The following is a 5,210-nucleotide window of genomic DNA, read 5'->3' as shown; positions in this document are numbered from 1 at the left end:
AACTAGATAGAAAAAAAATTAATATTAATAAACTAAATTAAAAAAAAAAATATTAATTAAAAATAAAAAAAGAAAAACAAAGCTATAAGAGGAAAAAAAACTAATGAATAAAAAGGGAAAAAATCTAAATTAACTGATTTAACCCTTTAAATCAGGTTAACCCATCAAACCTAGAATTCACGTCATGAAAGTATGATAATTAAATAGAAAAAAAATTAATGGGTTAGCCCAGAATTAACTTGGTTAACCTGTTAAATTTGGAATATGTGTCATGAAAGCTTGATAGTCAAATAGAAAAAGATTTAACACTGACAAACTAAACTAAACAGAAAAAATTAATTAAAAAAAAGCAAAAAAAAAACTTTGGGTTACCTTGTCAAATCAGGTTAACTCGTTTACCCAGGATTCATGTTATGAAAATCTGATAACTAAATAAAATAAATTAGTATTAACAAAAGAAAAAAAATAGATGGGTTAACACATAATTAACAGGGTTAACATGTAAAACCAGGTTAATCCGTAAAACTTGAGATATGTATCATGAAAATCTGATAACTAAATATAAATAAATTTAATATTAATATACTAAACTAAACAAAAAAGATTAATTAAAAAGAAAAAAACAAAAAAAACCTCCGGGTTAACTCGTCAAACCATGTTAACCCGTTAAACCCGAGATTCGTGTCATGAAAATCTGATAACTAAATAAAAAAAATTAACATTAACAAAAGAAAAAAAATGAACGGGTTAACCCGTGAAACCTGTGATATGTGTCACGAAAGTTTGATAACTAAATAAAAAAATTTAACATTAACGAACTAGAGTAAACAAAAAAAAATTAATTAAAAAGAAAAAAATCTAAGTTAACTCGTTAAACCAAGTTAACTTTTTAAACCTGGGATCAGTGTCATGAAAATTTGATAACTAAATAACAAAATCAACATTAACAAACTAAATTAAAAAAATTATTAAAAAAAAGACTAAAAGGCATGGAAAACAAAAAAAAAACAGTTTTTTTTAAGAAAAAAGCAACTCAAAAAAAAAAAACTCAACTTTTTACTATAAATTATTACAATAAAAAACTGAGCAGTTTTAGTTTTCTCTTAATAGAAATTATAGCTCAAACTATATATATATATATATATATATGTTATGAATAAAACTAATAAAATATACGTATGTGCCTTATAATGACATGGTTTATCTCCATACTTTATATAACGTGTTGCGAAATGTTTTCTAATATCATGAGCTTGTAATTTACGAGGTTGTTAATGATTGAATCCGGTTCTTGCTAAGTTCTTATACTAAAAGGAGTATAATTCTAGATATATTCTTGATTATTAATTATTCAACAGTCCAAATATGTTCTTTTATAATTAACAAGAAGCCAGCAAACCAAACAAAAACTGGTTTGTTAAGATTAGGATGCGTTAAACACACAAAATGGTGTGAACAAGGTGGTTAAGGTGAGTTGTTATTGTTTGTTTAGTGGTGAAATTATTTTTTAAATTATTTTTTAAGAAATATATTAAAATAATATTTTTTAATTTTTAAAAATTATTTTTAATATATATATATAATAAATTTAAATAAAAATAATTTTTTTAATAAAACACCATTTAAATCGTGTTTTCAAAAATACTTTTAAAATAATTTTAATTTTTTATTTTAAATTAATTTTTTTTGATATTTTTAAATTATTTTAATGTATTATAACAAAAAAAAATATTTAAATTATTTTAATGTATTATAACAAAAATAATATTAAAAAAAATAATATTTTAATATATTTTTAAATATAAAATATTTTAAAAAATAAAACGCGCCTCAACACAAGTGTATATATATAAAGAAATCCCATGGATTAATTAATTAGAATAAGTGGATTTCGCTAATGAATTTAATAAATTTCATATTTGAGACTCTTTATGAATAAACTGGCAGAAATGCCCCTGTGTTTGTGTCGATTTGACAGATAAGCACCCATGAAAAGACTTGATCACTTTTTATCTTATCTTGTACTTGCAAGGTTCTATCAACTGGATCCAATTGGACTCCAATATGAAATCGTATTTGCAAATTCCTTATCCTAAGAAAAATATTTTCATTTCTGGGATATTTTTAAATTTTTTAATAACTGGACAATTTTGAACATCTATTCTCGTGGTCATTTTCAAACAAAATTAATTCTGTTAATTTCATGGATATATATTTTTTTAAATTAACTGTGAGCATTTATGAAACTTTTCTTTTTATCTTAGCAGCTTGATTTTTTAATTTATATTGAGTTTTAAAATTCTAATTTTCTGAGAATAAATTTTATATCTTGGGAATTAAAAAAACTAATAGTTGATGATTTGTAGAATTTCAATTTTCATGAAAAAAAATATATTATCGACCTTAGGAACTAAGTCAATCATAGCTTAGGTCTTTGTAGCTTATGTGATTTAATTAGTTGATATTTGTAGTATAAAGAGTAATTAATTGGCCCCTTAATCAATATCAACCATCCTTGATCTGGGAGTTTTTTGCTCCAAAAATAAATTATTTCCTCGTCAAATTTTCTAACGCACCCTCTTTTCTCCCTTTCCCCTTGTTTTTCAAATAATAAAAAACTTTTTTAAAAAATAAAATTAATGAGAGGATTGGGTTATTGAGGGGTATAAAAATACAAAAAAATAAACAATACCCTTTTCAAATCTATATTTTCTTTCACACTCGTTTACTTTGCTTTATAGATAAAAATGCACTGAAAACACAAAACAAAATTAAAATATAAAAAAATGATGAACTTTTTCACAGACCTAGAAAAACTTGAAAAACCTAAGGTATAGGAAAAAAAAGAAATAGAAGTAACAACTTGGAGCATCTAAAACAATTGAATTGGTATCACATTTCTAGTTATAAAAATCATAAAAAATAATATATGATGTTTTTATTTGAAAAATACCCCTGGCATGAGAATGCAATCATTTATTAATCATTGTATAGAGTTAATTGAAATTACTATAACAATTGATAATTATTAAAAATATTAAAATAAAGTTCTATTTGTTGAGATGTTAAAGGTTATTAACTCATAAAAGCTAAAACTAAACTTAAACCTTTTTCTTCTTCTGGAAATTATAAATTTAACTCCAAATGATTTCCTGGTTGCACATTACTTAGTGAAAAATGAAATGCTAGGATATAGAAATTACACGATTCTTCAAAAAAACTAAATGAAGTGCTTAAGAAATGATTTTTTTCTTAAAAAAATACACAAATATCATAAAAAATTACAAGTAAAAATGAAACAATAACAAAAACAAATTACATAGTTTTTCTAGTAGATATAACTTCTAAATAATTTAATTATGACACATGCAAACTAAGATATAATATACTTAAAATAAAATAATTGAAGTTAAATAATTTTAAATAATTTCAGGCTGTTAACTATGTAATTGAATACTAGTTAATTAACATGCATGATTTTATTTTTTAATCAAAGTTAGTTAATTTTAAAATATTTAAGGTTATTTTTATATTTTAAATGGAATAAGAAGTCTTTCATAAAAAAAAAATCAATTCCTAATTTCTTTAAGTTTAAAATAATAAACCTTTAAACTATTTTTTATAAAAATCACCTTCATTCTCAAAAGTCAATTTCTTTTTTGATGCTTTTCCTTAAAACATAGCAATATAAGCTGAAAAAATAGGAGGCTAGACAGGCTGCAGAGGTATCCTAGCTTCTAAGAAAGAAAGTGATGCTTCTAAGATAAAAGATAGCTTATTTTATTTGAAAGTTAAGAATAACCTTGTATATTTTTAAATTAATTAATTTTAATATCTCCTATACAAAATTATTAACTAGTATTTAATTATATAGTTAACAACCTTGAATATCTTAGAATTGACCTACCTCAATTATTTTATTTTAAATATACTAGATCTAGCCTGTATGGATCTTAATTGAATTAATTAGTAATTCATTTATTAAAAAAATCATGTAATGTTTTAATTATTGTTTCATTTCCACCTGCGTGTTTTTTCTTGTAATATTTGTTTTTTTAAATAAATAATTGCTTGATTTCTTACAATTATTTTATATTATCTCGTATTTTCCAAACATCTTGTACTTTCCAGACAACTAAAGTTTTTATGCTGATATTTATAATTATTTTATGAATCCTAGTATTCAAAATTTTTTTTTTAAACATTGCTCATGAAGATTCAAAGAGAATAAAATATCCATTTTGTTATTATTATTTTTTATATAATTTTTTAACCTAGTTATTCTTTTACTTTCTACTACCGACACAAAAAATTATTAACATATTTTTTTTATTAAAAATTGCTTTTCCTGTGTTTTTATTTAAAAAATCACGTTGCCAATAAAAAAAATATGTTTTTTTCCTCAAAATAATAAAAAGATAAAAATTTTTTTGGTAAAAGAAGTATTTTTTTCTTCTCAATATAAATCATTAAATTTTTTAAAAATATTATATTTTTTTCTTCTCAATATAAATCATTAATTTTTTTAAAAATATTAATTTTAATAATTAAATAAAAATATGTTTTCGAAATGACGACCCAGTGGCGTTGCTTGAGCATGCTAGCTTGTTGTTTTCTAGATGTTACAAGAGGTCCGAATCATCTAGAGGAGAGGCTATAGCATGTCCCAATGGCAGCTATTTCGTGAATTTTACCTTACTTTATCTATGTTAGAAATTATGATAATAATATCAAAATGTTCTTTTCTTTGGTTTGACAATAAGAATACCTTCAAGATAATTAGTGCATCAACCGACATCAAATCTAATAGCTGTATTTTAAAGTAAAGGAAAATATGCCACCACAGCAAACCTTTTATTTTCAGGTTAATGGTTATAATCTAAGTTTTGAACCACCCTAATACATTTCCCGTCTCTTAATTCATTCTCTTATTCATTTAATTAAGCCAACTCTTGATATTTAAAGCATTCACGTTGTTATTTTTTTAACTTTGCAGCAATAAAAAAACAAATTAAGATGAAAATTAATTCTAAAAATCATTTTTTAATTATTTTTAGAGTTTAGATTGCTAGATTTTTATTTTTCAGAAGACAAAAAACTAGAATCAAATTTTCGTGCTTTGTTAATAGAATTTAGAAAATTCAAATTAAAAACAAAAATAGAATTAAAAAAAACAAAGGTTGCTGGGTGGACGGCCCAGAAAGCACAAT

This window comes from Populus euphratica, unplaced genomic scaffold (genome assembly GCF_000495115.2).
Source record: "Populus euphratica unplaced genomic scaffold, PopEup_1.0 scaffold12.1, whole genome shotgun sequence".
In the NCBI taxonomy this organism is placed as follows: Eukaryota; Viridiplantae; Streptophyta; class Magnoliopsida; order Malpighiales; family Salicaceae; genus Populus; species Populus euphratica.
The sequence above is the reverse complement of the archived record's forward strand: the minus strand, read 5'-3'. Positions refer to the sequence as shown.